Consider the following 8,637-nt stretch of genomic DNA (forward strand, 5'->3'; position numbering starts at 1 on the left):
TATTTTTACACCTACACATCTTTACTACTTTTTATCATTATTATTATCTCGTATATACATATTTTCTGTTTCAGCAAATTTGATTTCAGATTTTGCACAAATCAAATTAACCAAATTAAATATTATGATAACTGATCTATCATTCTATATTGGAATTGGGCTAAAAATTGATAGAAGTCATTTAAGCTTTACATTAATTACATTGAAGCTAATAATGGTAAGTTTTCAGTAACTTAATTTTATTGTCATTTGGCATGTTGAATATCTCACATCTGAAAGAATTTGTGGCTGTTGATAGCATTGTAAAATGGATTTGATTTGGAAAACTGAAGACTTGAATCTTATTTCATTGCTTTGGAACTTATTTATTCATTGTCTGCAAAATAGAGCCCAAAAATACAATAAAATTCCTGAATAGCATCCCCATATGCTACGATTTCTAGATAGAAAAATTCTCTAACTGGTTAATTGATTGACTTTACGTTTTTCTTAAAAAATACATGTGTTACGACATTTGAGCAGGAGATGCTACATCTTAAGGTCCCTTATGTTGAAATAATGAACTTATAATTAATAGTCTTTAATTTGATTCAGTGGATTATCCAAGAGTCATTTCTGTACCTGTGTCTGTATCTGTATTTATAGTGAGTTAATGTGGTTTACTAAGAGTCATGTCTGTAATCTATAAATACATATCAATACAAAGTAGTAAGGCAAGAGAATCAGAAGAGAATTTCTTCCAGCAATTATACTCTTCCTCTGTACCTCTGAAAGTTTATTTATTTGATCCAACAAATTGGTATCAGAGCCAGCAAAAATTCTCTACAATGTTGAATGGAATGATCCCATACAAATATCCACAATTATCAAAGGAAAATTATAATAATTGGTGCATTAGAATGAAGGCTTTGTTGGGTTCCCAAGATGTATGGGAAATGGTAGAAACGGGATATGAGCAGCCAGAGAATGAGGAGGAATTGACGAATGCTCAAAAAGCGAAAAGGAAGAAAGACCAACAAGCACTCTCTCTAATCCACATGTGTCTGGATGAGAATATGTTCGTGAAAATTTCGACTGCAACAACAGCCAAGGAGGCATGGGAGATTCTCGAAAATTCCTTTAAGGGGAAAGATAAAGTAGTCAAGGTGCGTTTGCAAACCTTGAGAAGTGAGTATGAGAAACTCAAGATGAAAGAGTCAGAGAAAATTGATGAGTTCTTTAATAGAACTTTGGTAATTGTCAATCAGTTGAAGAGATATGGAGAAAAAATGGAGGATGTTCTTGTGATAGAAAAAATCCTTCGTTCTTTGACTCAGAAGTTTGATTACATGGTGACTGCCATTGAAGAATCAAAAGATCTGGAGACTATGTCTGTAGATCAACTCTTGGGTTCGTTACAAGCCCATGAGGAGAGATTAAAAAATAGAGAAGAACCTGTCGCTCAGGTGTTGCGGGCGAAACTAGATTTGAATGATAAAGAAGAAAAGAAGCAATTTGAAGGTGGATATGGAAGAGGAAGATCAAGAGGTAGAGGCCGTGGCCGTGGCTGGAATCGTGGATATAATGGAAGAGGTAGAGGTGGCAGAAATTTCCACAATAATGAAGCCACAAATAATCAGCAATGGAATGCAAGAGGACGTGGTAGAGGCAACAATTTCCAAGGCCATGGAAATAATTGGCATGGTCGTGATAAATCTCGTGTGCAATGTTACAATTGTCAAGAATTTGGGCATTATGCTGCTGAGTGTAAATCTGAACCTTTTAAAGACGAACATGCCAATTTTGCCGAGGAGGAAGATGGAGAATCAACTTTGTTACTGACATGTAGCGAAGATGAAGCAAGGAGCAAGGAGTCTTGGTATCTAGACTCGGGAGCAAGCAATCATATGACGAGAAATAAAGAACTTTTTTATAAGCTTGATGAATCTAAGAAAGGAAGTATTTCTTTCGGTGACAAAACAAACGTTCCAGTTGTGGGAAGTGGTGACATTCTTATCAAACTGAAGAATGGAGATCATCAATTTATTTCTCATGTTTATTATGTTCCAGCTTTGAAATCCAATATTTTGAGTATTGGACAACTTTTGGAGAAAGGTTATGAAGTGGAGATGAACAGGAATGGGCTGGTTATGAAAGATGAAAAGAAAAAAATGATTGCAAAAGTTCCTATGTCTGCAAACAAGATGTTCAAATTAAAAATCAGCAGTGATCGTCCTATGTGTTTGAAAGCCTCATCAGATTCTGCATGGCTGTGGCATCTCAGAATGGGTCACTTGAATTTTGGTGGACTGGAGCAAATGTGCAAGCAACAAATGGTGTATGGATTACCTTCCATAAATCATCCCAATCAGATTTGTGAAGGGTGTATGTACGGGAAGCAATTCAGAAGGAGTTTTCCAAAGGAGTCTTTGTCAAGCACATCAAAACCACTTGAATTGGTGCATGCAGATATTTGTGGTCCCATTAATCCGAGTTCACATGGAGGAAGCCGGTATTTCTTATTATTTATTGATGATTATACTCGGAAAACATGGGTTTATTTTTTGAAGGCAAAATCTGAAGCATTTGAAGTGTTTAAAAAATTTAAAGCACTAGTTGAGAATGAAAGCGGTTTGAAGATTCAAGCATTGCGAACTGATCGAGGAGGAGAATTCACATCTGAGAAATTTAATCAGTTCTGTGATTATAATGGTCTTCGTCGATTGCTTACTGTTCCAAGATCTCCTCAACAAAATGGTGTCGTGGAACGGAAAAATAGAACCATTCTTAACATGACCCGAAGCATGATGAAGTGCAAAGGTATGCCAAAAGAATTTTGGGCAGAAGCAGTAACATGTGCAGTCTATTTGAATAATAGAAGTCCTTCAAAGAAGCTTTTGCAAAAGACCCTCAATGAAGCATGGTGTGGAAAGAAACCAAATATTTCTCATGTAAAAGTATTTGGTTGTCTTGGTTATGTTCATGTTGCTGACGAATTGAGAAGCAAATTGGATGATAAAAGTGAGAAGATGGTGTTTATTGGCTATGCAAAAAATTCCAAAGGTTATAAATTTTATAATCCTCGGAATGGAAAAGTTGTGATAAGCAGAGATGCAGAATTTCAAGAAGAAAGCTCTTGGAATTGGAAGATTCCAGAAGATGAAAATTATGATTTTCTTCCTGTATATGATGATGATTTTGCAAGTCAAAATGAAGATGTAATTATCACACCACCAAACTCACCTTCCACATCTCAGACAAATGTGACAGACTCATCCCCAGAAAGTTCATCAGAGAGGCAGCCTCGAATGAGAAGCTTGAGTGAGATTTATGCAGAAACTGAAGAAGTAGATAACGCTACTTTATTCTGTTTGTTTGCTGATACAGAACCTGTACAATTTGAAGAAGCTGTTCAGGAAAAGAAATGGAGACAAGCAATGGATGAAGAAATAAATTCCATAAAGAAGAATGACACTTGGGAATTGGCAACACTGCCAAAGGGAAAAAAAGCTGTAGCAGTGAAGTGGATTTTCAAAATAAAGAAAAATGCCAAAGGAAAAGTGGAGAAGTATAAAGCTCGCCTTGTTGCAAAAGGTTTTTCTCAAAAGGCCGGAATTGATTATGAAGAAGTTTTTGCTCTGGTGGCTCGAATTGAGACAATTCGATTAGTTATTTCTTTGGCAGCTCAACAAGGATGAAAAATTCACCAAATGGATGTCAAATCAGCATTCTTAAATGGAACTCTTGAAGAAGAAGTTTATGTAAATCAACCATTGGGTTATACTGTGAAAGGGCAAGAAGATAAGGTGTTGAAGTTAAAAAAGGCTTTGTATGGCCTTAAACAAGCTCCAAGGGCTTGGTATTCTTGCATCGATGACTATTTTCAGAAGAATGTCTTCACAAGATGTCCATATGAGCATGCTTTGTATATCAAGGAGAATGAGGATGGAAAAATAATGTATGTATCCTTGTATGTTGATGATTTAATTTTCACAGGATCTGATCAAAAGATGATTGAAGAATTTAAGAAGTTGATGACAAATAATTATGAGATGACGGATTTGGGGCTGATGTCATATTATTTGGGCATTGAAGTTAAGCAAAGTGATGAAGGTGTCTTTTTGTCTCAGAAGTCATATGCAGAAGCTATTTTAAAAGAATTCAAGATGGATAAATGCAATTCAGCTTCTACGCCAGTGGATTGTCGAAATAAGTTGTCAAAGCATGATAATGAAGAAAAGGTGAATCCAACTTTGTTCAGAAGGTTGGTTGGAAGGCTGAGATTTTTGACATGTACAAGGCCAGATATCTTATATGGAGTTGGACTCATTAGTCGTTACATGGAGGTTCCAACTTTAACTCATATGGAGGCAGCAAAACGAATACTTCGATACATCAAAGGTACACTGGATTATGGTTTATTTTACTCTTCCCAGAACAATTTCAGATTGTATGGATTCAGTGATAGTGATTGGGGAGGAGATGTTGATGATAGAAAAAGCACAACTGGTTTTGTGTTTTTTATGGGAACTATTGTTTTTGCTTGGAGTTCTAAAAAACAAGCAATTGTTACACTTTCAACATGTGAAGCAGAGTATGTTGCAGCAGCTTCTTGTGTTTGTCATGCAATATGGTTGAGACGGATGTTAAAAAGTTTGAAGTTTGCTCTAGATGGAGCAACTGATGTTTTTGTTGATAATAAGTCAGCTATTGCGTTGGCTAAAAATCCGATCTTTCATGATAGAAGCAAACACATTGATACCAAGTATCACTTTATTAGAGAATGCATTGGAAGGAAAGAAATTCAACTCAAGCATGTACCATCCAAAGATCAAGTTGCTGATATTTTTACTAAAGCTTTAAAGTTGGAAGATTTCAGCAGATTGAGAGCTGTTCTTGGTGTTATTAAGGGATAAAAATATTATAAGTATAAGGGGGTGTGTTGAAATAATGAACTTATAATTAATAGTCTTTAATTTGATTCAGTGGATTATCCAAGAGTCATTTCTGTACCTGTGTCTGTATCTGTATTTATAGTGAGTTAATGTGGTTTACTAAGAGTCATGTCTGTAATCTATAAATACATATCAATACAAAGTAGTAAGGCAAGAGAATCAGAAGAGAATTTCTTCCAGCAATTATACTCTTCCTCTGTACCTCTGAAAGTTATTTATTTGATCCAACACCTTAGAGCTGCTGCAAACCTGGATGGATAAAGCTAGTTTCCATTATTAGCAAAATCTGTTGTAAAACCTTTAGGAGCTGGCTTGCCATAGTTACCCATCTGAGAGCTGTTTAGCCAGTATGGAAGTGTCTCTACTCTACTCGGCCAATTAGCTGGCCACTGTGTCCCTCTCTAGGTTTTTTCAGTTGGTACCCGATAATACACGGGCACATACCTGAAAGAAGGTACAATAACAGAATGGTGGTATTACAGTGTGTTTTAAGTTTAGAATGAAAGACACGTAGTGGTTAGGATTAAAAAAACATACCGGACAGTATTTGGATCATCATTGCTTTCACAAATTGGAGGAAATTTTTTCTTTCTGTGATCATAGCAATGATTTCTTTTAGGTTTTCGGTGGATAGCAGCCAACATAATTTAGTTTGTCCTTCCTGATTGTCACAAGCTCCGAAGTTAATGTCGACATTTCTGGAATCAAAGTAAACAGTTAAAATTATTTCGAAACGTCCAAACAAAAAGTTAGAAAGATATATGAATTCTACCCTTCCATATCTCTACATCTTATGAAATCTTATGGTACACTGGCATTGCTACCAAACAAAATATCCTCCAGGTCGCAGCATGTGATTCAGTTCAAGCAGCAGCATACCACCTGAACAATTTAAGCAAACCAAAGGAGCAATTAGTCTTTAAACAATAAGAATTTAGTCTGAATTAAATGGAAAAAAAAGAGTAGTTATGACCGACAATTGTGCGGGAGCCTTTCAAAGTTTTGTTGGTATGTTAAAGGGTAAGTTTTACCCGAAGTTTGGCATGTTAAAGTCTAAGAACAATTTCTAGTTTCTTCAATACATTTTACCTGCAAGTTCTGCTGGAGCCTTTCAAAATTTTGGTCTGGAGCAGTTAACCGCCATAACATTCGTGTATTTTCTTTTAATTTAACATGGCATGCTAATTTTCTCTCTTGTCACAATTGTTTTCTCTTTCAGTAATCTCAAATTAAAATGAGGTTATGGAGGGAGATAGATAATTTGAGCTTACCTGAGGTTTGGCATCCTCAATTTGATCTTTATTGTTTATCAACAGGCTGGCCCAAACTCTTAAGGTTTGACTACTTCATAGTCTAGAAAATGGTCAATATAAGAAGCAATGCATCTAACATTTATAAGGATTAATTAGTAGCATTTTAGCTTATTTAGAAGAAAAGAGAGCTCCTGCCAACATCAATTACAGTAACAAAGTTGAATAACCAACCCAAACATAAACATGCCCCAAACAGACCCATTACACAATCCAAAAACATCCATGTGATAAGTATGCAGTTATAAAATCACATGCTCATCTAAGATTTCTTAGATTCTTAATCTTGCAAACACAAAATTGCGAATGTCCACCTTTTGACGATATTGTATACTCATTGCTAATCTCAATTTCAAAACTCAAAAAGGATGACGTAAACATAAAACCAACCAACATACAATTTAGTATAGCAGAAATTAATGACAGAGGAAACCAAAAACCATTGTGCTGGGTTTAGAAAGAAAATAATTGCAGAAAGTTAATTCAATCTAAAAATAATTGAAGCTAATTGTACTACACTTCTAGCTGACTAACCGTACCTTTTCAGCAGAAGAAGCACACCAAAAGTTACCACAACTGCATATTGGATTGTTTCAAGCCAGGACTTACAAAAATGATCCGATTTCTACTAAGGAGCCTACAGTATGTGAATTAAACTCAATAAATAATAGATCATCAATAAGGATGCAGCAAGACTAATTAAGTTTGGTCAAGAATAAAATGACATCACCGCCCACAAGAGATCCAAAATAAAAAGAGCACAATTTTAAATCTTCTTATCAAAAAATTTCATGATCAATTTGAAAAATAAACGCAAAAACATCAACCACTTGCCACAAAAAGTAAAATCCAAGTAAGGAGCAGATTTTCCTTAACTGCTGTTGAGTAGTTTAAATCAGATATGAAGCAAATGAAGAGGGCCAAAAAGTAGATAGAAGTTGAGGAAACTGACCTTTAATAATTCTTAGTACAGCAGCTACAACCATCTGATTCAAAAGAGGCGAGAAAACCCCAAAAACCCCATCTGCCAGAGAAGCAACTGAAGGCAGCAGCATTACAATAAATGGTAAATGATATTCATGACCCATCAATTTTCAAAGTTCAAAGGCCATGGGTGTAATTTACCCACACAATAAAACATACCCCTCTTAACTGACCTTTGAAACTGCATTTTCGAAGAAGCGCAGAGATAATATGGCGAGTAGAATCATCCGCTTCAACTAAAAGAACTCTAGAACCATCCTCGGAAGAAATTATAATATGAGAAGCAATGAAGATGATATTCAAAAAATTCTCTTAATTTTGCCAAATTTAGGAATTCCACTAAACCCACAATTCCTATGGAAACAGAATTAGGAAAACCGGAAAAGATAGAGCAAAAAGAGGAATGGAGAAGAAATTAGCAGAAATTTTTACCCCAAAATATTTTTTTGCAAATATCATCACCTGCATTAGAAGCCAATACGCGAATTAGCAAGGGGTATTGTGATTTCACAGGCGAAGATAGAAGAAAAGAAGGATCCGCGATAGTGGAAATAACTGTCAAAATGCAGTTTTACGAAAGAAAACGGGTTAAGGGGGAGAGAGTAAAAGGAAATTAAATATAAAAAACTTAAATATTCTTGAAAAATCTATGGAAAAGACACGTGAGAATAGAAACTCTAAATTACTGCCACATCAGCATTTAATCTACAGATTTAGTATATTTTATAGATAGATAAGAAATCCAGCCTAATCGGCTGAAACTATTCATAAATAATTAGAGTTTTGAAGGAAATAGAAGAAAAACACCTAAAATCAGCCAAAAAAACAAAAATTGATCAACTTTCCAAAATAACACAAAATTTGCTTACATGACAAGATAAGTTGGTTTCTACAACTTTCAACGTTGACAATCCTCCTCCTTGAGGTTATTTCTTAGGTGAGTTTGACCATTGTTTACCTTATATCAAAGTCACATATTTAATATTAATTAACTCAATAATATTTTCTTCATGCTCCAAATAGTTTGGGCTTTGGGGTGTAAATATAGTAACAGATAACACTAGAGATATAATAAAAGTTATTTGTAGGGCTTATCTGATTAGTTTAACCTTTTGGGTAAATTAGTTGTTTGATATGGTATCAAAACCTTTCAATCCAAACCATGAGTTTGTGTTGTATATATTTAAAGTTTAAGGAAAATTCGCGTGCAAAGGCATGTTATGTAATTATGATAAAAATTATTCTTATATTTATCTATCACCTTAAACTTTTGGGTTAATTGGTTTTTTAACCTACATTCTTGATGCGGGGCATCTCCTTGAGGATCAAGTCCAGACAAAGAAAGTCGGGGGAAGAAAGCACGAACAAATGAGCAATTAAAAAGGCTAAAATAGTGCCACACGGCAGGT

The 8,637-nt window shown here is 35.1% G+C and overlaps 1 long non-coding RNA gene across 3 annotated transcripts; it reads right to left on the reverse strand.

Annotated features, from left to right (window-relative positions):
• Window positions 1-4,870: 4,870 nt before the first annotated feature.
• On the reverse strand, window positions 4,871-7,540 carry LOC136220455 (uncharacterized). 3 transcript variants are annotated; one of them, XR_010684570.1, is made up of 6 exons: window positions 7,402-7,540; window positions 7,197-7,283; window positions 6,206-6,881; window positions 5,707-5,816; window positions 5,472-5,632; window positions 4,871-5,378 (listed from the first exon to the last, which is right to left on the reverse strand). It is a non-coding gene; the product is annotated as an uncharacterized lncRNA (long non-coding RNA). The 3 variants fall into 3 exon arrangements; XR_010684548.1 differs by lacking the exons at window positions 7,197-7,283; window positions 7,402-7,540 and having other exon boundaries at window positions 4,879-5,378; window positions 6,206-6,287; window positions 6,784-7,164; XR_010684538.1 differs by lacking the exons at window positions 7,197-7,283; window positions 7,402-7,540 and having other exon boundaries at window positions 4,880-5,378; window positions 6,206-7,161.
• Between the last annotated feature and the right edge of the window lie 1,097 nt (window positions 7,541-8,637).

The sequence above is a fragment of the Euphorbia lathyris genome, chromosome 1 (genome assembly GCF_963576675.1).
Source record: "Euphorbia lathyris chromosome 1, ddEupLath1.1, whole genome shotgun sequence".
NCBI classification, from domain to species: Eukaryota; Viridiplantae; Streptophyta; class Magnoliopsida; order Malpighiales; family Euphorbiaceae; genus Euphorbia; species Euphorbia lathyris.